This window comes from Chrysemys picta, chromosome 4 (genome assembly GCF_011386835.1).
Source record: "Chrysemys picta bellii isolate R12L10 chromosome 4, ASM1138683v2, whole genome shotgun sequence".
In the NCBI taxonomy this organism is placed as follows: domain Eukaryota; kingdom Metazoa; phylum Chordata; order Testudines; family Emydidae; genus Chrysemys; species Chrysemys picta.
In genome coordinates this window covers 102,404,378-102,430,364 of record NC_088794.1, presented here as the reverse complement: position 1 = coordinate 102,430,364, position 25,987 = coordinate 102,404,378, and the positions used below count along the sequence as shown (strand labels likewise).

The 25,987-nt window shown below is 40.8% G+C and overlaps 1 long non-coding RNA gene across 1 annotated transcript in view; it reads left to right on the top strand.

Annotated features, from left to right (window-relative positions):
* Positions 1-7,815: 7,815 nt before the first annotated feature.
* Positions 7,816-25,987, top strand: part of LOC135983155 (uncharacterized) — a 56,291-nt gene continuing 38,119 nt past the window's right edge. The window contains exon 1 of the long non-coding RNA XR_010600676.1: positions 7,816-8,344. This is a non-coding gene — a long non-coding RNA (uncharacterized LOC135983155). The remainder of the gene's footprint in view (positions 8,345-25,987) is intronic.

Genomic DNA, 25,987 nt, shown 5'->3' with positions numbered 1-25,987 from the left:
CACACCATTACTCAATGTTTCAGAATCAATGTGTTGAACAGTTCTGTCTCAGTGATCCAACCAAAGTTTTACCTGGAGTACTGTTAACCATTGCTCACATTCCAGATTGTGGTGGCTCCTTGAGGAAAGGTAGATTTCAGTCTCTATCTTTATGAACTAATTTTCTGCAAAGGAGACCTGCCTGGAAGCCACACCCAAGTATATACTTATCTGTAGTTATATCTAGTGGTATAGAACTCTCCAATCTTTTGTGTAAGAGTTTCAGGCAAAGGAAGCTTTGACTGTAGCTGATGGAGGACATCTGGTAGGAGGAGCTGTGTGGGTCACCAAAGCCTAGCAACCAGCTAAAGGGTGGAGCTACCTGTAAGAAGGAGGGGAATGATAGCTGTAAGTGGCATACTCACCAATCCTACTGGACTGAAGTGGGGCATACAAACTCCCATGGAAACTAGCCTGTCTATTCTGTAAGCTGGAGCTAGAAGTTCTGTGGGAGAATCAAATTCATTCTTTGGGAGTAGGAGCACTGAGATCATAGACTCATAGACTCATAGACTTTAAGGTCAGAAGGGACCATTATGATCATCTGGTCTGACCCCCTGCATGCTGCAGGCCATAAAACCGTCCCTACCCCTTCCCTGGACTCTGCTGTTGAAGTCCCCAATCCTGTTTTTAGTGACTTCAATCGGCAGAGACCCTCCTGCTAGAGATCCCTGCCCCATGCTGCGGAGGAAGGCGAAAAACCTCCAGAGGCTCAGCCAATCTGCCCTGGAGGAAAATTCCTTCCCGACCCCAAATATGGTGATCAGTAAGACCCCGAGCATATAGGCAAGAGTCTCCAGCCTGACCCCTGTTAGCCATTATACTATTTACCTACCATTGCTTGGTTTTCCTTGACTACTATGTTTTACCATTAAACCATTCCCTCCATAAACTTATCTAACTTAATCTTAAAACCAGACAGGTCCGTCGCCCCCACCGTTTCCCTCGGAAGGCCGTTCCAATATTTCACCCCTCTGACGGTCAGAAACCTTCGTCTAATTTCAAGCCTGAACTTCCCCACGGCCAGTTTATATCCATTCGTTCTTGTATCCACGTTAGTACTAAGCTGGAATAATTCTTCTCCCTCCCTTGTATTAATCCCTCTAATATATTTAAAGATAGCAATCATATCCCCTCTCAGCCTTCGCTTTGTCAGACTAAACAACCCAAGCTCCTCTAGTCTCCTTTCATACGACAGGTTTTCCATTCCTCTGATCATCCTACGACCACACCTGTGTACTGAGCATATTCAGCTCTGAACTCCCCATATTAGGCAGAGTGAGATGCTGAGGCTAATGCCAGAGCCAAGTCCTTCTTACTATTCCCAGATTCACTTGCCCTCATACTGTTTTTTGTCTTCTCTAGTTTTTGACCTTATGTTGTGTCTCTTCCATATGGCCTCCTATATGTGTAATGAGCTCCTTCTACCTTCTGTTTCTACTGCTTTCTCTCCCCTTCCACCCAAATCTACACCTATTATTCATTTTGCCACTAACCTCTGCTCAGTCTTACTCCCTCCCCATATTGCTTAACCCCCAATCGTGGTAGGGTCCTAAAGCAAACCATACTGTTTTTATTTTTTTAAATAAAAATAATGACCCATCTAGTGACTGTAAACTTAAGTGTGCAGAAAAATGCTCTCCCAAGAGCTTTCCCCTCCTCCTCCTTTGTTTCATCACCCCACTTGCCTGATTACTTTATGCTTTGATATCTATTTTTGTTTTACCTAATAAATTAGACTGTCAACTCTTGAGTTTTATATTTACACCTATAATGCCGACACACATGGCTCAATATAAAAAAATATTAAATGGCTACATCTTCAAGTCTTTATTCTATGTAAAGTTTTTGGAAACAAAACTTTTTTGGATTAGAACCAACAGAAATATAGTCCCTAAAATTCCCCAAGTGTGTTTTTCCTGTTATAGGATGGAACCCTGGTATAACTCCAGGTATTTTTTTTTTTTTAATTTGGCTTCTACCCCCATCTCTACTCAGAAACCTGAAGATCTTTCTGGAAGGCATTACACATGGTCCTACATGTGTAGTAATACTAATGTACTATGTTTTTGTATAGTGCTCATTTTACATGTTCATATCAGAGGCATGCAGCAAGGTTAAAATGGAATAAAAAGTTTAAAGAGTCAATCTTACAAACAAGGCAGGAGAATGCACTTCAGTACAAAATGTCATGACTCCTCCGTCAGCATGGGTTGTCTCTATTCTCACTCTGACACTATCAGTTTCATTTAGTGAGGATGTGAGCATAAAAAGCACAGGAGAGGTATGAGCTTATAGGATTCACTTCCATGAACATCCCATCTCTTTGGTGTGCCTACTGAAGAGAATTAAAGGAAAATGAATGCCACAAAAGAACAGAGTAATTACAAAAGGAAAACTAGGATGGGAATTTAAATATAATCTAAAAGAAATATGAAAAATATGAGCAAACATATATACAATAGTAAATATTACATATAGTTGAAGAAATAGTGAATTTTTTAAAAGTAATTCAGAAGGGAGTTTTAAAGGAAGAGAGTGCAAATATTGCACAAGAGAAAGGGGATTTGACCAGAAAAATCTATATTTGAAACACCAGAAATCTATTTTGTGCTTTAAAAATAATTTTTAAAACTAGTGAAGCAATCTTGGTCTTTTATGGCTACAACCCACCCTACTTAAAACTTTGAACAGAAAACTTTTGACCAGCTCTGCTATTTTATATTTAATTTTAACTTTCTATCTATATAGCACCTTATCACTCTGGTAGAGACTCTATCCTGTAAACCAAGAGTAGAGAAAGAAGCAGTAGGAGATCAAATAAGACCCCTCACTTGGCTTTTGTCCATCACAGGAATGAAATCCTTGCGCAATCGAACTACCTTAGGCTCTACTACAGCCTAAAACCAGACTGAAAAAAGTTAAGGAAACTTGAAGCCTTTAGCAACAGAAGTCCCAGATTCCCCAACACCAGAGGAGCCATTAGGGGTGATTTCTGGCCAAGGGGTAGGTCATTTGCCCAGGCTTTTTGCCCTGCAGCAGCCTTCTTATAAGTGTTTTAATGGAACTCACTGACGGGCTAATTCTCAACTAGTGTGTTTGTAAAGGCACAACACATGGCTCCTGAGAAAGTAGAGGAGGCGAATGGTGACTATTGAGGGATCTCTTCTTGAGCTGGTCCTGTAGGCTTCATGGGGTGCATCTTATATTAAACTTAAATGGAGTGACTGTGCCCTTTGAAGCAAGTATCTTTTTTCTCTTTCTCATTGCAATATACAACACTGGAATGAATATAACTGGAAAGGGCCAGGAGTCTTGCATTTTCCGCTCTATTAAAGGACAATAGGAGGGTCACTAAACAATATGCAATTGCCCTGTAGGTGCGTAACCTTTGGAAGGCTTTAAATACCCTTCAAGACAATCCCTTAATTCTTTGAAGGTTGGACAGTGCCTAACGCAAGTTCAAAGGAGGGGCCAAAAGAGTCTGGGATGGAGTAGCCATTTTGACGTATCTGGACAGATTCTGAGAAAATGGGGCCTGATTGGCTCAGTCAGAATCCCTCAAACCTTTTCTGAGTCTGTTTGTAGGGCAGAGGAGGCTTATGTGTTTAGAGATAGCAGTCCAGGGTCTAGTCCCCAGTGTTGTAACCCATACAGAAGAATTGTGTTACAACTGGTGGTTCATACTATTTTAGCTCTGAGGGATCTCTGAAGCTCAGGGTGAGCTTCCCTGCCCAAAGAGAATGGATCAGTAGAGTTGGTCAAATTTTTTCTAATGGAACAGTGTTCAGTTGAACTATATGGATATGACAGAACCAAAATGTCGCAGGAATGCATAGATTCTGTCAAAAGTTTTGATGACAAACCTGCTTCCTTCCCTGATTTCCTGCTGGCTGATCCACAGCTCCCTGGGTCCCTGGAAGGCCACGTGCAGGTTGGTAGGCTTCCCCACTAGTTAATTCTCCAGCTGGGCAGCACATGGAGACTGGCAGCCAGGCAGTCAGAGATCCCTGCCCAGATGGCAGGAATGTTTTGGAAAAACCAAGATGTTCCTAAAATTAAAAATTAAAAAAATTTCAGTCCTGCAACAAGTTCAGTGTGTTTGACTTTTTGTCCTAACAGAACACTCTCCCCCCCCTTTCCCCCCCCCCAAAAAAAACTCAGAATTTTTTGCAGGATGTCAGGATTCCCTCCCCACTCGGAACTCTGGGGTACAGATGTGGGGACCCGCATGAAAGACCCACTAAGCTTAATTCTACCAGCTTAGGTTAAAAACTTCCCCAAAGCACAAATTTTTTCCTTGTCCTTGGATGGTATTGCTGCCACCACCAAGTGATTTAGACAAAAATTCAGGAAAAGGGTTATTTGGAATCCCTATTTCCCCAAAATATTCCCCCAAGCCCCTTCACCCCCTTTCCTGTGGAGGCTTGAGAATAATATACTAACCAGTTGGTTACAATGTGAGCACAGACCAAACCCCTTGGTTTTTAGGACACTGAAAATCAATCAGGTTCTTAAAAGAAGAATTTTATTTATAAAAAAAAAGTAAGAGAATCACACCAGCAAAATCAGGATGGAAGATAACTTTACAGGGTAAATAAAAAGATTTAAAACACAGAGGATTCCTCTCTGACTCTGCTTTCCAGTTACAAAACAGGAATTAAATTACCTCTTAGCATAGGGAAAATTCACAAGCTAAAACAAAAGATAATCTAACGCATTTCCTTGCCTTACTTACGATTTTTGTAATCTTAGATGAATCATTTTAGGTATGTTTTCAGAAGATGTTGTTCCTGCCTGGTCTCACTCTCTGTCCAGAGAGGGAACAACGAAGAGCCCAAAGAAAACCTCCCCCCTGCAGATTTGAAAGTATCTTCTTTCGCCATTGGTCCTTCTGGTCAGGTGTCAACTAGGTTAATTGAACTGATTAACCCCTTACAGGTAAGGCAATTCAGTACAGCTGTCCTGTGTATATTTATGACAGAGGACTAAAATTCCATTTCCTGGCCAGCTTTGTGGATAACTCAAATTAGCAATATGCCTCTTTGTTGCCATCTAGATGACAGTGCACATCTAGAAGTTTGAGTCTGCCAAAAACTTTGAGTTCTGGAAGCTGGTTCTTAACTCAGGCAGTAGAAGTTCCTAGCCCTAGAGCTAGGGACCCTGTGTTTAACCTCTGCTGTTGATAACCAACTCAGGGCATCATGTTAAAAATGCATAATAAAAATGGTACAAAACAAAGGGGAAAACAGAAGAGTGAGGCATGAGATCATAATGTACAGAACCCTTAATGGAAATTAAGGGTACAGCACCTCTGTCTACTTAACAATATTTCCTAAAACAACAATAAAAGCCTAAAATTGGTAACAATGGATTTCCCATATTGTAAGGTTTGCTTATAAAATGAAGAAATCCCACTGAACATTACAAACACTAGTAACCTAGAAATGTGTTCTTGCATAGTCTTCAATCAGGGATCAGTAAAATTTTCATGTGACTTATCTGACCAATCACAAAGCATTCAAATATGTCAAGTATTTGTAGGAAACTATTTACTATTGATTTATAGAATTTTTTTAAAAATCACAAATCAACTTATTGAATATTTTTGTACAATCAGTAAATTCTATGAAATCATGGTCTTATTGCACATTCTGAATTCCTTTAGAATATTTCCTTGTTAAGAGAATTACACTAGACAGAGATGGACTGATGCTGCAAAATCTGCATCCAGATCTTAATCTGCAACACCCTAAAGTTAAGGGTGCAGGGCCGGCTCCAGGCACCATCTGAGCAAGCTGGTGCTTGGGGCGGCAGATTGTTTGAAGCAGCATTCTGTCCAATCCTAGGGCGGCATGGCCGCTTGTTGTTGTTGTTGTTCTGCTCCGGCTGCCCTGTAGGTGGCGGCGGCACGGAGAACCAGAGCGCCCTGCATGGCAGTCCTCTTCCTTCCCTCCCTGCCGACCGGAGCGGAGCCCTCGCGGTAGGAGACGGCGCAGCGGAAGGGGCCGCGTGGCAGCGCCCCTGCTGTAGCCCTGGCCGCCCCCTTCTCTCTCTCTCCCGCCCACTCCCTCCCCCGCACCACCTCCCCAGCCGGTCCCCCTGTACCCGTGCTCCGGCCGCGCCACAGGTTTTTTTGTTTTTGTTTTTGTTTTTTTTGCTTTGCCGTTCTGGCCGCCCCGTTTTTTTGTTGATGTTGTTGCTTGGGGCGGCCAAAAAGCCAGAGCCGGCCCTGTAAGGGTGGTTTGAATATGAGATTATGATTTGTCTTATCTGCAATATTCTAATTTGAGTTCAGATTTTGAACACTCCCAGAGTTTGAGATTTGGGAGGCGGGGGAGGTTTAGATCTTACTTTTGCTTCAGACTCATCACACTAGTATTGCTTATGACTATGTAGGTATGTGTGTAGATATTGATCTTTAAAGGACAGGTTCAAATATGTTCTCTGAATATGGAAAGAAATGCAACATATGAAGTAGTGTTTTTCAAGTTTACTTTGAATTTCCCAACTGGAGACTGCACAGTGGGTTGTTGATTAGAATTATTAAGTGCTTGGTTGTCTGTAAAATGTATCAGAAAATGTGTGATTAAAGGAGGGATTCTAACTACTTTCTGGGTGAAACAGAATCCTAAGAAAAACTGAGCTGCAGCCCAACAGAAAGTATGTGGACAGACTGTTGTAAAATCAAGTTTGTTTTCAGACTAGGAATCTGCATGCTGATGAACATTGAACTAGAACAGAATAATGAGTAGAGAGACAGCAAGCGGAAAATATAAACAATGATCATTAAAAGAGAGCAAAATGTGAGGTTCGTTATGGATACAAATACAATGAATGTTTTAAAAAAAGATTGTAGACATTGTAAAAGTTTTAATGGTATTTACTTAATGAGAGTGAATGATACTATTGGGTTAACTGAAACTTGGTTCCATCTTAGACCGAAAAACAATATGGGAAAAGTAGATTCGATTAGACAAATGGGTCTGATATGTTTGCACCCATGCACATCATTTACAGGTAGTACTTTTTTGTGTGAAGTAGAACAGAACATATGCAAGAGTAGAAACCTTTCTGATAACCAGTGAGAATAGGGAAGTACAGTATGCAGTTCTTCTAAGGTAGGATGTCAGGGTAGATCAATATATGAGCAAGTTCAAGAAGTCTATGATTGTAAAAAAACTAGACAAATGAATATGGGGTTATAGATTATTCTCACATTGTCTGGAATAAGAATGTCCACTCTGGATTAAGACCCAGATTCAGCAAAACTTAATTTTAACACATGAGTAATCCCTCTCCTATTCAGCAAAACATGCATACTTAACTTTAAATGCATGCTTAAGCCCATGTAAGTAAATGGTGAATGGACATTGATCCTGAATGAATCCAATTCTTCCCTCTGGAAAAAACCCACCTTTTCCACACCCTTGATTGCAGAGGTTGCCAATCAGTACATTGTGATAACATGCAATTAATTAATATTAAGGCACATAGATAAGAAAAAAGGCCCAACTTTGAATTTCTTGGCCTCTTTTGCTTTGTGTCCCAACTGTTGGCATGCTAACCTCACAAGGTTCAGAGATTCATTCCCTTTGCATAATCTGAATGTGACTAAATTTCCCCAAACCTCTGTGTAGCAGGGTGGTTACCCCGCTCCTGCCTGAGGGGTTTAAAACAGCCCCGGCAGAGGGCTGGGGCAAAGGGAAAAGCTACTGGGCTGATTGGGGAAGCAGCCGCAGCTGGGCCATACCCCAATCAGGCCTCAGCTGGCCCTATATAAGAGGCTGGGAGCCAGAAGCTCAGAAGAGTCTCTCTCTGAGTGCAGACAGAAGGGCCTGGCTGCAGCAAGCTAGAGATAGCGTACCTGAGTGGAGCAGGGCTGGGGATAGGCTAAGGAGCTGGGGAGCTCCAGCCTGGATAGCCCCAGGCAGTGGCCTAGCAGAAGGCTAAGGGGTACTGGGGGTTGCAGAGGGCAGCCCAGGGCTAGGCCAAGGTAGCAGGTCCAAACCCAACCTTGCCGATGATGAGTGGCCGATACTGCCGTCTGCCCCAGAGAGTGGGGGCTAGTTGGGGACTGGCAGTGGCCTTATCCTGAGGTGAGGTGGGGTTTAATGGGTGGGGATTCCCCTGGGAGGGGAGACCTAGAGTGTGAGTACTGCCAGGGGGCAGCACCCAGAGCAAAGGGCACCTGGGAGGGACACGGGGGCCAGTGCAGAGGGCAAGGCGGATCACTGGCCTGCAGAGGGCGCTCCAGAGGCTGGTGAGCTAAATCCCTGGATGACCAGCAGGAGGCACCACAGGGGTGAGTCCAGACCTCTACACTCTGTGACATTAAAATTTGTCTGGAAATATTTCAGCAAGTAGCTTTTCCTCACAAGACTTCTGGGTCTCTGTTTAGATTGGAAATACTTTGAGAACAGCTTTTTTTTTTTTGTGGCATTGCAGCCCAAACCAGAAAATATTTGGAACCTGAGGTGGGTAAATTAATCAGACTTTTTCCAACCTCAACATAGATTTTGTTTGGTAATTGGATTCACGCTAGTTCTCACTTTATCCATATCAAGTTGCTGACTACATCTGAACTTTGAGGATATTTTTGTCTTTATCTACACTGTAATCATCTATTAAACCCAACTGGCAACATTCACTCCTATAGGTACTCCGTGCTTGTTGGAGCAGCTGTGCAAGAGTGGGCTGGCTACAGTGGTACCATGCCTGCCTTCCTATCAATGTTCCACTGAGGAGCTGGCAGCTTTAAAATCTAGCCAGGGCTCCTTATGATCCCTGATAGCGAAGGCTGTCCAGGAGAGGCACTTGTTCCTATGCTTGGCTGACTCCTCTCTGTTCTGGTGACTGTGCTGGGTGTTCAAAGTCCTCCAGCATAGTGGGGTTTGCTGGTGGCTTGTGCCCCTGCTCCTAGCCGACTCATGCTGGTGGAACACAAAGGGTGAATCAGGTGAAGTGTGTGAAGTTATGGATGGAATGCACTTGATTTGCAAATATTGGGACTATTATGAGTCTATATTTGAGGATAAGAAAAGCCAGGTGATGAAAACAGGTTTTTTGCTGAGTTTTTTTTTTTTTTTTTGGCCAACATTTCCAAAAGTGAGACTACTGATTGTGGGCACCCACCATGAGACACCCTTGAGGGACAATCCTCCTTCCTTTTTTACCCCCTGAGAGTAAGTGTTCAGCACCGATGAAAAATCCTCTAGGGTGTCTCAGTTTGGGCACCCAAAATCATTAGCCCCTTTTGCAAACTTAAGGTATGTCAGCACTACAGAGGAGACTATGTCGGCATAGTTCTGCAGTGTAGACGCAGCCTACACTGAGAGGCTTTTTCTATTGGTGGGGGAAACCACCTCTGAATGAAGTCCTTTATGTTTATTTTGTGAGTAGATTTAGCGCAATACTAATAGTTCTGCTTTGAGTCAGGCATACTGTGGACAAGTGCTGTTTAAACGTCTCCACATTGCTCTTGTAATGTGTCTGAATGGCAATTTCAGTCATTGGTCTCTGCAGAACAGGCTCCAAGTCACGGGGCTGTGCCAGTGGGCTCGTGAGTTTGTGAAGTGAGAAAATGGGAACTGGACAAGCTCACTAAACTCCTCTTCATCCGTGAGCTGAGACAACACTAGAACCAGGGTCTCCAGCTGAAATGCATTAACCCATTGTGGGCCCTACTTTTTCTATTATTAAAAATATATATATATATATATATTAAGAAGGGCAATGCCGTATCATAGAAATATTCACAGAATGTAAAACATAGTATTTCACAAACCATACTTTGTAATTACTGGGATTTTGTATCTCAGGAGGCTTATAAATTAAGTGGTCATACTGAATTTCCGGGTAGATTCATGAAATAATTTCACGATCAGCTAACTTAAATTGTTCTATTTGAATATTTTCTACAATTTTTTTTTTTTTTTTTTTTTTTTTACAAATATCATAGATGTCTTGAAATTCTATAGGAAAGGAAGTTCAGCTTTAACACGATTGGGGTGCCTGATCAAGATAACTTATTGCATTTGGAAGTTTGTCTTCTACTACTAGAAGGTGACCTTGAAGTGTAAGAGCCAGCACATGCTGCTGAGTCAATTGTTGCTATTATCGTGCATTGGCTGAAGCTAGTAGCAATGTTGGCAGACCTCACTATGTGATTTAGTTTGGTGTAACATATACCAAACCCATATGGTAAATAAAGAACTAAAGACAGGATAAATGCAGGCAAACATGTATAATGTATAATGGCTCAACTACTGGATATAAAATATTTGAGCTGATGTCTTGTTTCTATGCTAAGACTTTCACCAGCATACTTTATAAATCCAGCACTCAAGATTTTCCTGTGAAATACTGCCCCCTTGTGCATCAGCAATGCAGTTAGAGACAGTCTAAGAGAAAAAAAACATAACCTCAAAAGTTTCTTATTTTGTATCCTCAAAAATGCAAGTCAGTTGTGCAAGTTGTAAATTTACCAATTGCCAGAAATATTTCCAGAGAGAGAGACAGAACAGTCCACAACGTGCTCAGTCTGTAACTTGGCCTTCCTTTATGTTCTCTGTTTTAATCCATAGTGAACATGGCTCTCTCCCTCTTTTTGTTTCCCCATCTTATCATGAGGGAAAGACAAGGTGATCTGGACAAAAGAACAATCGATCCAAATTTTCACCCGGGTTCAAATCACCCAAAGATACTTCAAGCAAGAGCCCTCTTTTGTTTAAACAAAGGTGTTTCCAAGTTAAGGCCCCTTGACTTTGGAATGCAATCCCCGACTGGATACAAATTAGCCTAGATTTGTTGACCTTTGGTGCATGTTGCAGTTTGTTAGGGCTTTGGGGGATGACTTTCATGGGTTTGGAGATCTTTGGGAAGGCAAGGATGTTCCTTTTTAACTATTAATGTTGACTGGCTGTTCACATGGTTCTGCTACTGGTTTGCTAGAGTTTGGAAGGGAAATATTTTAGTATTTGTTGAAGTACCTAGCAGCTAATGTAACGTAGCGAAGTCAGAGATAGGAACCTAAGGATCAGATTTTTAAAGGTTTTGAGGAGCCTAGTGGGATTTTCAGAAGCTCTAGGGACTTAAGTGCCTAAGTCACTTTTGAAAATAGGATTTAGCTTCCTTAAGCACTTTTCACAATGTTACTTTTTATTGTGTGCAGATAAAAAGAGAGAGAGATTTTTACAATTCCTTTAGTCCTGGCAATTTCTCCCCTCTTTGTTTTATAGGTAAGGAAAAATGCTCATGCTTATTATCCTGCAAATCAAATACTATGTCTGCCTATCTTTTTTTTTTTTAATGGGCTGGATAATCTTATAAAGATTCCTCGGATATGATTATGTAAGTGTTTCCTATAGCAGCAATATTGTCCTGAAGAGCATCTTCCCTGCAACAAGAATAACAGCAGTTTGGAGGGGAAGCTCCCAGGATAAATGGAGAGAAAACCCTACCCTACATATAGTACATTGTAATTCATAATAGATGGATGCTGAACAAATACCAGATGAAACTTTACTCTAGGGATTGTATTTTTATAGCCCCATAAATGAATTATAACCATGTATAAATTAATTGGCTATCTATTATCTGACATCTGTATCAAACAAGTGCTGCCAATTAGCATATAAATCAATAATTCCTCTTAGCCTTGGAGCAGCAAATGGAGGTATCATTATGCACTATAATAATGTAGGACATGGCTGTAGGCAGCAGAAATGTTTTAACTGCTCACCAGCTACTGATAACAAATGTTGTTTCACACCTAAGTAATTTCAGTGAGAGCAGAGAGTTCTTGCACCGCACAGGACTGGACCCATTGCTTGATCCTGCTAAGTATAAATTTTGACTAGGTAATAAAATGGGGTGAGGAATTTCTCTTGAGCAGGAACTGAGTTGTTTTTTTCCCCTCTATGGGAGGATGTTTTTCATACCTGTTAATAAAAGGTATCATTTTTTAGTGTATAGCTCATAAATTGTAGCAAACAAACAAAATGAGTATGAGGAAGCTTGCAACTGATGGACAGATCTATAAAGAGACAAGGTGGGTAAGGCAATAAGTTTTATTGGATCAACTTTTGTTGGTGAGAGAAACAAGCTTTCAAGCCACTCACAGCTCTTCTTGTTTAGCTAACTACTTATGCTAAACAATCTGTTCCACCTTGCATTTTGCTGTGACACTGGGAGTACCTTTCGCAGACCTGAAGAATCTGTCTGGATTTAAAGCTTGTCTCTCGCACCAACAGAAGTTGGTCCAATAAAAGATATTACCTCACCCACCTTGTCTCACTCCAATATCCTGGAACTAACACATCTACAACTATACTGCATATGAGAGCTGTACAGAAGTATAATTGTCTGTTAGCAAACTAAAGTCTGAAAGTATAAGCAGCCCATGCATGCTCCGTTCCAATGTACTATGATTAGTGTTCAAAAAGGGGTAGTCATTTACTATTTTAATTTTCTCTAGAAGTTGAAAATCAAATAATCAAAAGCTACTTCCTTTATAACTTTGTTATAAAAAAATAGACTTAACTATTCTTAAATGCATTACTTCTTTCCACGAGTAACAGAGAACAATTCATGAGTCGTGCTATTCAATGTTAATCCATTTCAAACTGTGATTTGGGGAGACCCAGTCTGGAAGTATGATTGCAAGTACAGGAGTAATAAAGTAAATCTGGGACGTCCGAGACAAACATAGCCCCACTCTACACTACATAGCTAGTTTGACGTAAAGTAGCTTACCCCTTGCCCAAAGAACTTGCAATCTAAACATAAGACAAGTGACAACAGATGAATATAAACAGGTGGGGGCATGACCCAGGGTTTTCAGGACTGCTTTCACCTAACAAGTGTGCACGCGCACACAGACACACATATACATATGTAGTAGGATTAAGTTCAGAGCATTTCAAACATTTATAGTTACCCAAAAAGTCTGAAATGGTTTTGAGGAATCAACAGCTAGGCTTTGGGGGGGAAGGGCCTCCTTCCCTCTAGCTGCTGGAGAACTTAGGGGTCAGATTCTTACCCAAAGGAAAACACCCTTGGGCTTCTCCCAAGCACACGTTCTAACTAAATTTTTTATAAATTTTCTCCAAACAAAGCACATAACTCATAATAATCCCTAGTAGGGTAATAATTTCCCTAGCAACAGCCAATAACAATTCATTATTCTCCTTATCAGCAAAGCATTTCTAGTCATAGCAACAATAAAACGTACGTATCTAAAACTTAAAACCAATGTCGGCTGTCCAAATATTCTTTCTATTTTCATGGAATCTTAACTGCCTGTCCCAATCTCCCATTCTGATTAGCAGAGCTGCAAACATGCAGCCTCACAGCCTTGCCTCTCAGGGCCTAAGATTAACTCCAGCTATTTGATGTTTGGGTTTCAGCTGGCAGTGGTTGAACATACAAAATGGCTAACTGCAGTACTGTCAAATTCTGGGGTACATGTAGAAATGTCAAATTTAGGGGCTACAGGGGAGTACAAGGAAACAATGAGATAATATTGGTTAGCATGGTAGGAGGTGCCCTACATCATGCCGCTTCTATAAAATGACAATTTGGACTTGTCTACCTAGTTTGCGGCAAGCTAAGATGTGAATCTACCCTACACTAGCCTGCTGGGCATTATAAGTTCCCTAGAGCACTTGGATCAACTCTTGTTTCAAAGCGGGAGTAGGTTAAAGGGCACTAGGGAACTTTTAGTGTGACAACAGGGTCCATACAAACACTTAAGGTACCTCTACACTTTGGGTGACTTGTAGATTACAGACATTGCACGTCCCCCCAGCAGGGTATAAGTAATACTATAGATGGTGACAGGTTTCAGAGTAGCAGCCGTGTTAGTCTGTATCCGCAAAAAGAACAGGCGTACTTGTGGCACCTTAGAGACTAACAAATTTATTAGTGCATAAGCTTTCATGAGCTACAGCCCACTTCTTCGGATGCATATAGAATGGAACATATATTGAGGAGAGAGAGAGAGAGATATACACACATACAGAGAGCATGAACAGGTGGGAGTTGTCTTACCAACTCTGAGAGGCCAATTAAGTAAGTGGGGGGGGGGGACTTTTGAAGTGATAATCAAGATAGCCCAGTACAGACAGTTTGATAAGAAGTGTGAGAATACTTACAAGGGGAGATAGATTCAATGTTTGTAATGGCTCAGCCATTCCCAGTCCTTATTCAATCCTAACTGTTTAGGGGAGTAGCATAGAGACATGCCAAAACCTGAGGATATATACCCTATACAGCTCTCTACATGCCCAAGCAGTGCCTCCTATGTCTACACTGCTATTTTTAGCATTGTTGTGTCCTGCTGCCAGAGTCTTTCTCTGCAGGTAGCTACACACTGCAGGGTGGATGCAGGCTACCTTTCACTGTGGTGTTTAGCTGCATGTGCCCTACATGTGGATCTTGATGTGCAGCAAGCTAGTGTGGCTTGCTTCACACTAGATTGGCACAAACTAAGTATTCATATAGACAAGCCCAATATATCCTGATAAAGTCAAACATATTCTGTTATTGCTTGAATTCTAAAGAGAAATAAAGCACCACGTGGACCAAACATTTACAAGAAAAAAATAGTAACTTAATAATAGAACTGGTCAGAAAGAGGGAAAGTTGTTCCTTTTTAATCAAAAAAAGTTGACATTCAAAATGTTGTATGTCTTGTATGGAGGGAGGAAAATACTCTCATAAGTGTTTTGATATCATTATAGCTATCATGAGAAAGAATGAACAGCATTAAAACCAGGGCGCTTAAAAAGTGGCTGCTGCCTCATGCAGAACACTGAAAATTCTGTTTAGAATCCTGCTTATGCACCTTTTCTGTTTGACATTTATATAAAAAGAACATCTTGAGATTTGAGCATCTTCATCAGCTCCTGAGATGTATGTTCCAAACCTGGGAGTTATAATCCTGTATGACATACCTTTACACAGCAATGAATTCTCAGGTCATAGCAAAGGATTGTAACTTCAAGTGGGGGATAGGCAACAGGAACAATGAATTTTTAAGATGCACAGAGCATAATTTCTTGCAATACTGAAGAATGGTTCAAGAAGTATAGAAAATATTGATATGGAAGAAATGTTTCTAAATACATTTTTCCATTAAGCTGTGATCTGAGGAGGGCTCTCTGCTGGCATTTTCAACACAAAGTGAAGGATTGGGCAGGCAAGAGCCTGAACTAACCCTATAGGTGGTTCCTTCAGGTCAGTATTGAGGCATGCTAGAGGTTGCACAAATGCTGACCATATTGTACCTGTTCTGTAGCGATATGCAAGACTTCCATGGCTGTCGATACAGTACAACATTAATTTATTTAATTACAAAAATAATTACACTTTTAAAATTTTCCATGAGGCATCAGTTGCTATTTAAAGTTCTCTAACTGTCAAGTGGTAATGCAGAACAGTAGCACAAACATTGTATTCATGCCTTTGAGCAAGTTCCTGTACCTTTCAGTAATCAAACCTTGCCTTTTCAAAAGAGAGGAAGCCAGCTCTTCATGATACTGTTGAATTTCTATCTACTGTACTGCTGAAATTCAGCTCATCCTCTCGGCTTTCTTATGGCCCAAGGAGAGCTGTCACTACTAAACAGCTTTTAATTGTTCCCAAAGCACTGAGATCTGTTCTGAAATATGGTTTTGGTCTTCTGTGAATTTAATCATGATCCAAGCCTTTTCATCATTACTTTAAAAACCTTTAAAGGATTTTGCAAAAACATGAGATGGCTGTACACAGGGTTCCCGTCAGAATCTCCTGAGATTTTTCTTTAGGGATATGGGCTCTGTTTTTCACTATCAAAGTCAATGGGGGCTTTACTGTTGATTTCAAAGAGCACGGGATGGTGAAGAATTTTTGGTGAGCTATCGGGGACAAAAAGCAAATAAACTCTTACCCCAAGCCATAGTTTCTATAACCCAGAAAGGGAGGGAAGTTAGAGATGTCATGAAATCCACTAATTGCCAAACTATTGTCACTTATTTAGGTGCCTAAATACTGATTTCATGCCCCTGTCTTTAGATGCTCATTTTAAAAAAAAATATCTATTTGTTTTCCATCCCTCCACCCTCTTCCTCTATATCTACATATAGTAAATCTCACAAAATCCAATTTCACACAGACTTCATTCTGTAGTATAAAAATCTTGCCCAGCCATGATGACAGTTACTATAATTTACCCAATGCTAAATCAAGCTTTATAGATACAGGTGAGCTAAGATGAAATAGTGTGAGTTAATGAAATTTGAATCAGGCGGTTCAAGTTAGTTATGCTTGATGTATCTGTGTGTTCTAACGTAATATCAGTAGGGTGATACTATTTGAAAAATGACTCCCATTCTGAGGATTCTTCCGCGTGTTGCTGGTTAAAAATATTAATTAAATTAATTAATTCAGTGTTGCTGTTGACTTTTTTTAGTTATGGTAAAAGTATAAGGACAAACCATTTCTGATTCTATTTTGCTTCATCTTATTACTGATACTTATGTACTAACTAATATTATTTTCAGAATCTGAGACCCTCAATCCCACTCACTTCTGGCATTGCTTAGGTATTTTACTATTTACCATCCCGAAAGAAAATTTGTAGCAATGACACTTCTCCCATTATGGGCCTTTGAGGTTAATGAAAAGACTCCCGTTGACTCAGGGCTGGTGCAAGGAAGTTTCGTGCCATAGGCGAAACTTCCACCTTGCGCCCCCCCACCCACAGCCCTGCGGCAGCTCCCCGCCCCACCCTCCGCCCTGAGGCACTCCCGCAGCAGCTCCCCACCCCCCCTGGCCCGGGGAGCCATGCAGCATCTCCCCACCCCAGCTCACCTCTGCTCCGCCTCCTCCCTGAGCACACCGCCCCTGCTCTAATTCTCCTCCCCTCCCAGGCTTGCGGTGCCAAACAGCTGATTGGCACTGCAAGCCTGGGAGGAGGGAGAAGTGGAGCAGCGACTGCGCGCTCGGGGAGGAGGCGTAGGAATGCTGTGCTTAAAAAAAAAAATAAAAAAATTGGGGGCACCGCTTTTTGGCGCCCCCAAATCTTGGCGCCTTAGGCAACCACCTAGTTTCCCTAAATGGTAGCACCGGCCCTGCGTTGACTTCAGTGGAGCTAGAGGAGGCTGGCTTCATGCTCCAGCATGGCTTGGAGTTCCTATGACATTACAGCATGTTTAGCCATCACTTGGAGATGGAGTTTGCTGGTCTAGGCTTGGGGGCATTTAATCCTCTTTAATGTTTTAAAACTTAGAAATGTAGGCTTAAAAATCTTTAGATAGTTTTTTTGAATATTAACCTGCTCCTGAAAATGTATGGTGTATGTTAATGTTTTAGTGTAACTTTACCTTAATAACAACTTAAGGCACTTAAATAAATGGCCTGATTTTCAGAGGTGTTAAGAACTTGCTGCTCCCACTAAAGTCAAGGGGCAGCTGCTCAACAATTATGAAAATCAGGCTACTTAAGTGTTAAAATTGGGAGTTAAATGTCTAAGGGCTGGTCTACACTAGAAAATTAGGTTGGTTTAACTATGTTGGTGAAGGGTATGAAAAATCCACATCCCTGAGGGGTAGTGGTAAGTCGACCTAACTCCCCATGTAGACAGCGCTAGGTCAATGAGAGAATTCTTCCATCGGCCTAGATACTGCTTCCCACAGAGCTGGATTGCCTACGTTGACAGAAGAACTGCTCCCGTTAGTGTAGGTAGTGTCTACATTGAAGCGCTGCAGTGGCATAGCTGTGCCACTGTAGTGTAGACAAGCCCTAACTTAAGCCAATATTTTTAAATTTGGGTAGCTAAAGTGTCTGATGTGCTGGGCATCTAACGCCATTGCTATTTGGGGCATTCTCCACACTGGCTTTATTTATTTATTTAATAAGTATATTGCAGTAGCACCTTAAGGGCTCCAACCTGCTTGTGGCCTTTGTACTCAGTGCTGTACAAGAATAATAAACAGAATCTGATCCTATAATACCATTCTCTTCTTCCATTAATTTCAGCTTGCAAGATCAGACCCTTATTTTCCAAAAAAGATTTGCAGGTCCCCTTTAAGAAATAAGTGCCTAAAGAAGAGAAGGAACAGAAGAAAATAGAGGGTATTCCATTGTATTAACTCTAAGGAAATAAATGGTGGGTGAATGTGCCCTTTTTTCTTAAAGCTGTTGGCTTTCTAAATAAAAATCTAATTTAATTGAAGTGATATGCAACTTCAAAATAAAATTAATTACAAGTTTATTTTAAATATCCTGTAATTATTAAATCTTTTTGGTGACAATTGCAATGGATAGCCTAGAGAATTAGCTTAATATTAATATGGAGTTTGCATTCTGTGTATGGCATCTCAATAGGAATTTCATAATTCAATATTTAATTAAGTGACAGGGCATGACAAGATGTGAATTATGGTGCAATAATTCATGCTTACTGAAATTTCATCTTATGCCATCTTCTGCAAGTAAGCATGAGTAATTACACTATAATTCAAGCCTTGCAGAGTTTTATTTTGATAACATATTTGTAATTAAAGAACAAATTACTCTTCTCCTATTTCACTCCTCCTCTAACCTCTTTATAAAGAAGCCTTTAAACATATGTGGTTCTCTTTCTCTTCCCCCGCCCCCCCAATTAAAAGTAGATCATGGTAGAAGGTAAGAAATGCAGAGCTTGGGGAAAAAAACATTTTTCTTTAATAGTAAATGACATTGGATTTCTATTACCAGAAAAGAATAGTAAACCTTATACTAAGTTACCTTGTCCCCTGCTCTAGGTCATGGCATAAAGCGTGCATAGTGCACATAGCATGGGAAAGGTGTTCATCTCGGTAGCATAGTATAAATCTAAATATAATTAAGAGAGTTTTGACCATCTAAAATGTATGAAATATTGTGAAATGAACAAACGGGGTTTTAAACCTGGCAAGTGCCCACAGCCTTGAGGATGTGTTTAATTACTTGCATTGTAAAATCAAGGATTATTGTTACTATTTACGATTTGTATTGTGGTACCATCTAAGGATCCCACTCACAGAGCAGGATCCCACTATGGTAGTTGCTGCACACATGCATAACAAAAAGAGTTTCTCCCCCAAGGATTTTAACATCTAAATAAGACAAGACAACAGATGGATACAACAGATGGACATGGGGAGCCTAAGGAAACAATGGAAGTTTTTGAAGCTATTTTTGGGGTTGAACTGCTAATTTCAAAGAGGATTTAGATGTTAATTAAATGTCAAATACTTTGTTTATTAGGAAAGGATTTTTGACATCCCACAGCATTGCTGCAACAGTTGAAAGACCACAGAGTTATTTCCTGTGGACTATCTAAGTCAGCAGAGAGTCTGGGAAAAGCACCCTTTTTTGGTCTAGGATGCTCAACAACTAGAACCAGTCTTGGGTTTGAAAGAGATACACGTTCAATTCTCCATGGGCTTGTCTACACTGGAAAATTTCATTGTGTTAAAAATGAACTTTAGGAGTCATGGTAGCTGATAGCATACTATACGTTGAACCATAAGGTAAACCACAATCTGCTGACCCAAAAGTAAACATGACAGTCAGTCCTCACTGAATGTTTTACTCGTTTTGTTACCCAACACTGCAATGACATGTTCTAACATGATGCAGTGTAGATAAGCATAGGGTGGCCACAGATAATTCTGCCACTAGGCTACTTACCCTAATGCAGAGGTGAAGCCAGACCTTTAGACCTGAAAGTATAGTGTCTTAGTCCACTAGATGTGAGATTGGAAATAAAGTGGGTTCACCATAATCCCCTCAGTATTGTCAAACAATAATACCTGAAAATAATTTTTGAAAAGGAAAATTGCCATTGCTGCTGTCATGTGATCTCTGCACAGACATCAATATGGAATCACTAATGTCCTGGTTTTTATATAACCAAAACAGCATCCCATAAAATAAATGCACTGCTGACTTCATTATGAATGACACAGATGATGGAGAATTGAAAATAAGTATTACAGAGATCTAAACAAACGTTGACCAAAGGCAAACGTGTGACCAGTAGAACTTTGTGGAATGGTGTGTCATTAGCAGAGCAGAACTAGCTTGCAGTTGTTCATAGATATAGAGTCAAAATGTCCTTCCAGCCATAAATGAAACCCATTGCGACCAGTACTTGATGAACCTTGCTTTGCTTCCAAACATTCCAAATGTGTTTTCAAGTTCAAAGGAGAAAACTACTGAAAGATGTAAAATGACTAATCCTGAGAACATCATTAGAACATTTGTGCTTTTTGACCGAAGTAGTATCAGTACTATGACTGTCTCTAAAGTCAAGTGAATCTGGGCATTAAAATCAGATGTGTGGATTGCACCTGTTGCCATCTAAAAATTTAGCCAAAAAGACAAAGAAAATGTTTTTTTTTTTAAAGGGATAATAGCCACTAACTTTCCTAATTTAGGCAGCATCCCAAAAATCAAGGGACCCTTTAACCATTAGTGAAAATGAGACCAATACTGAACTTGTTAGGACAAACCTTTAACCTCTTCACTTTCATGATGAGCAAATTAGTGGTCATCATCAGGGCAATCTGCATCAAAGTATGTGCAATAGTGCTGACCTTTAAGAGTGAGTGCCAAAGAAAAGTAACTGACTTCTTGCTTTTTTCTTTACAAAGCTTTCTTGATAAAGTGCTTACCTGGGAATTCATGATGAGAGGCATTTAGGGGATCTTTGTCTTGCAGCATTCAGAAGAACTCTTTGTAATGCCATTTTTATTTTAGCTTCTGCCACATTTGTTGAAATGACCATTTGTCTGATAATGAATGGGAGTGCTCCTTGATGTGTCCATTTTAAAGGATCTAAAGGACTGAGGTTTTCTTTTAATGTACTCTCCCTATTAGTTGGTGAAGTTAATTATATTACTACATTTTATCAATATATGTTTGAAGAAAAAGGTACATGTTTTCTGAGGACTGTTACTTCTCAAACATTCTCTTGGAGTATCAATTAACTCCTTATTCATATTATATTTTGCCATTGGTTAACCAAAAATTTTTTTGGGAAAAGGGTGGTATTAACTCTTTATATTATGCTGGCCATGTAGCAAATATATTTAATTACTTTAACCTTTTCACAACTGGACAGTCACCGTATCTGCTTTGCTGTTCTTTCCCAGTTACACTCAGTTGAAACTAATAAATTATATCTGGCACCTTCAGCATCACAGCAGGTGTGTTCTAGTCAGATGTACGTGGAATGTTTATATGAATGTGGCAAGTGAACAGCTGCAAACTTTGGTGTCCATGATGCTGAAAACTGTGTCTTGCCATGATCTGTTCTGAGCCTTTATGTTAAAGTTTCAAGACCAACCAGGTGCCTTTTGGAAGCACATATGCCCATATACAGTTTCAGGATGCAGAAGAATGTTCTTTTTTCTGAGCGTTATTTCCTTATACAGTACTAGCTGTAAAGATGATAATTTCTGTGCATGTGTTTTGTGTGACTAAGGTGAGAACAAGGACTTCTCAATAGAAACCTCCCTGATTTTAAACTGGTATAATATAGTTTGTTACTCAATCACATTTTATTTTTATATTGATCTAGAAAATATATAATCAGTACTTCTGAACAACTGAGCTTAATTTTAAAGTTTATCATAGGCAGAATTAAATATGCAGTGTGAGCCATAACAAAAGTTAATATTGACCAACAGCACAATGCTCTATACCAAAACTGGAAATAGTTGCAGTATCCCAGATAGCACAGAGCAATAACTGTTGATAAAACTTTTCTGGAATGGCAACTATTTTACAGCTATTGTGGTGTCATTACAGAACAACAAACCTTGTCAATTGGGTCCCATAGGAAAATGCTTTCAAATGGTGAGAAAAAATAAACTGAGTGGTCAGTTGCAGAATTTTCATCTTCATGCTCTGGTACCAAGATTTTTTTTGTTTAAAGAACGGCCAGATTAGGCACCCCATTAGGGAGAAATGTACTAGGCTAGTTCCTGCACACCACTTCTTTCTGTTCTTATCTTTCTTTATTTAAATTACAGCCATTTAGCCCACTCAATAGCATCTTGTTGGCACAGGCAATATACTGTATAAATTGCAGCCAGTTGAAGGAAGACAGAACAAACAATAGTTTACACCATTATGGAGTCTAAGATTCATATTATCATATGTTGTTTGATTTGAAAACTGAACACTACACTAGTTACCATTTCTAAGTCAATATTTGTCAATAGCTTCCAGAACTCTTTTCTGTTCTCAATATGTGGGGAAATTGTGGTTTGCAGACTATCACTGTAGCATCTGTGAGTAAATATTAATACTTTTACTTGTGCCTGTTGTTTATCATGAAGAGCATGATCTTGTTTGGATATTTCAACTATGCAGTCATCCTTGCTAAGTGGTCTGACTCACCTCCACTGTTCAAACTTCCATAATCATATCTACCCCAGAGGTAGACTTCCATCATAATATCCAAGACTTGTGAATTTTACACATTGTGCAGCCTCCTAACTGGTACTGATGCTTATCTTTGTAACTGATGTTTCCAAGGTCATCCATAGCTATTCTCAGCTGGTAGAAGGGTCTCTAAATTTGTTCCCCTTGATTTACTTTGGCTTTCTCTGATACTTGGAGGCCACTGGAGTCTTGTTTTCTCTTGTACAAGGAATTTACAGAAGGTTATAAATAAGAGAAGAAAATGTACTTGTTCTTAGCTATAGACTTCACAATGGAACTTCCTGTTGGAATATTTTCTTGTATCAGACTAAAAGAACAGGAGTACTTGTGGCACCTTAGAGACTATTTCCATGGCATCACCCAATCTGTTTACATTGGACTGCATTCAAAACTGGATGCCTGACATTAGGCTCCAAAATCCATTTTTAGGAACTTAACTGAGCCCCTTGAATTTCAAAAGTGCTGAAGATCCAAAATCTCAAATTAGACTTATTAATAGTTCTTATTAGACTTTGGTCCAAGTTGACAGAAATCTCTCAAGATTGGCAGTTCTTGCAAGATTTCTACCTTCTTGTTTTGCATCCAACCAGGTACAGTAAAATATTTCCTTTCCCATTTTGAATATGACATTAAACCATCATGGCTGGTTTGTTTCTAAGATGGTGCATAAGGGCAGGGAATTTGAGCTTCTGATTTTGGCCCACGTTTAGTTTAGAATTTAGTAAAGCTTTTAACTAGGATCCTGCATAGGAAGGGAGTTAAATGAGATATTAGAATGATATTTGTTTTAACAAGTTATTGTGGAATGGGTAAATTGACTGCTGTATGGTGAACAGAAAGATTATAAATAGACTTCAAATTAGGAAAGTTGTATAAAACATGAAAAAAAGGTTTGTCTTGGGTTCAATACTATTTCCATATCTTCATAAACAATCTACAGGAAGAATCAATTGTACATAAATCAAATTTGCAGACCATATCAAATTTAAAGTGACTGCAAACGAGGAAAGGCCAGACAAATTACTGATCAATTTAGGGATTTTTAGAGAAATTGGGCAATGCCAACTATCTGAGATTTAAGTTAGATACATACAAAGTAACATACATAGGGAATAATAATACCAAGCAGAAGTACAAACTGGAAATTGCTTACACATCAGTAAAGTGGAGAAAGCTCTGGGGATGGGGTGGGATGATAGACTCAAATGCACAACAAAATGGACATAGGTGCCTACTGTGGTACCATAGGAAAAATAAATATTGGACTGAGATACATACAGAAGATAAGGGTAAATATCATCAGAAATAGGTAAAAGGAGTGGGAGAAGAAGAGGATAATGTGATGTTTCTCCTGATCTCCTTTGTATAGAGTACTGTGATATTACTTTCTGAGAGAGAGAGAGGCTTCTTAGGGTATGTCTACACTACAAAATTAGGTCGAATTTATAGAAGCTGGTTTTATAGAAATTGTTTTTATACAGTCGATTGTGTGTGTCCCCACGTAAAATGGTCTAAGTGCATTAAGTCCGCGGACTGCGTCCACAGTATCAAGGCTAGCGTAGACTTCCAGAGCGTTGCACTGTGGGTAGCTATCCCACAGTTCCTGCAGTCTCCGCCACCCATTGGAATTCTGGGTTGAGATCCCAATGCCTGATGATGCAAAAACTGTGTCGCGGGGGGTTCTGGGTACATGTCGTCAGGTCCCTCCCCCTCCATCAGAGCAATGGCAGACAATCGATTTGTGCCTTTTTACCTGGGTTACCTGTGCAGACGACATACTACGGCAGGAATGGAGCCTGCTCAGCTCAGCTTACCGTCACCATATGTCATCTCGGTGCCGGCAGACGTGGTACTGCATTGCTACACAGCAGCAACTAATTGCCTTTTGGCAGTAGATGGTGTATTACGACTGGTATCCATCATCGTCATACTCCTCAGTGAGTTCAGTCAGAGGCACCTGGGCAGACATGTTTTGTCTCCTGGAGACTCAGTCCTGCCGGCAGTCCTATTGAACCGTCTTGACAATGATGGCTAGCAGTCGTAATGCAACATTTTCTGCCGAGAACCCAGAAGATGCCGATGGCTATCAGTCATGCTGCACTGTCTGCTGCCAACCCAAGATGTAAAAGATAGATGGACCAAATTTGTTCTGTATTCATTTGTTTCCCCCTCCCTCCGTGAAATCAACAGCCTGCTAAACCCAGGGTTTTGAGTTCAATCTTTGGGGGGGGGCCCATTCTGTGTGACAGTTGTTTGTGTTTCTCCCTGATGCACAGCCACCTTCGTTGATTTTAATTCCCTGTAAGCCATGTTATCACTCGCCCCTCCCTCCCTCCATCAGACGCGTTTCGCGTCTTTTTTCAGCCCAGACGCCATAGCACTGGGATCATGGAGCCCGCTCAGATCACCGCGGCAATTATGAGAACTATGAACACCACGCGCATTGTCCTGGAGTATATGCAGAGCCAGAACGTGACAAAGCAAAACCAGGAAGGTGATTGCAGCGCAGCGACGAGAGTGATGAAGAAATTGACATGGACATAGACCTCTCACAAAGTACAGGCCCCAGCAATGTGTAAATCATGGTGTTACTGGGGGAGGTTCATGGCGTGGAACGCCAATTCTGGGCCTGGGAAACAAGCACAGACTGGTGGGACCGCATCATGTTGCAGGTGTGGGACGATTCCCAGTCCCTGCGAAACTTTCACATGCGTAAGGGCACTTTCATGGAACTTTGTGACTTGTTTTCCCCTGCCCTGAAGTGCCAGGATGAGAGCAGCCCTCACACTGGAGAAGCGAGTGGCGATAGCCCTGTGGAAGCTTGCAACGCCAGACAGCTACCGGTCAGTTGGGAATCAATTTGGAGTGGGCAAATCTACTGTGGGGGCTGCTGTGATCCAAGCAGTCAACGCAATCAAAGACCTGCTGATATCAAGGGTAGTGACTCTGGGAAACGTGCAGGTCATAGTGGATGGCTTTGCTGCAATGGGATTCCCAAACTGTGGTGGGGCGATAGGCGGAACACGTATCCCTATCTTGTCATCGGAGCACCAAGCACATAAACCGCCAGGGGTACTTTTCAATGCTGCTGCAAGCCCTGATGGATCACAAGGGATGTTTCACTAACATCAACGTGGGATGGCCGGGAAAGGTACATGATGCTCGCATCTTCAGGAACTCTGGTCTGTTTCAAAAGCTGGAGGAAGGGACTTTCTTCCCGGACCAGAAAATAACAGTTGGGGATGTTGAAATGCCTATAGTTATCCTTGGGGACCCAGCCTACCCCTTAATGCCATGGCTCATGAAGCCGTACACAGGCAGCCAGGACAGTAGTCAGGACCTGTTCAACTATAGGCTGAGCAAGTGCAAAATGGTGGTAGAATGTGCATTTGGACGTTTAAAAGCACACTGGCGCAGTTTACTGACTCGGATAGACCTCAGCGAAACCAATATTGCAATTGTTATTGCTGCTTGCTGTGCGCTCCAC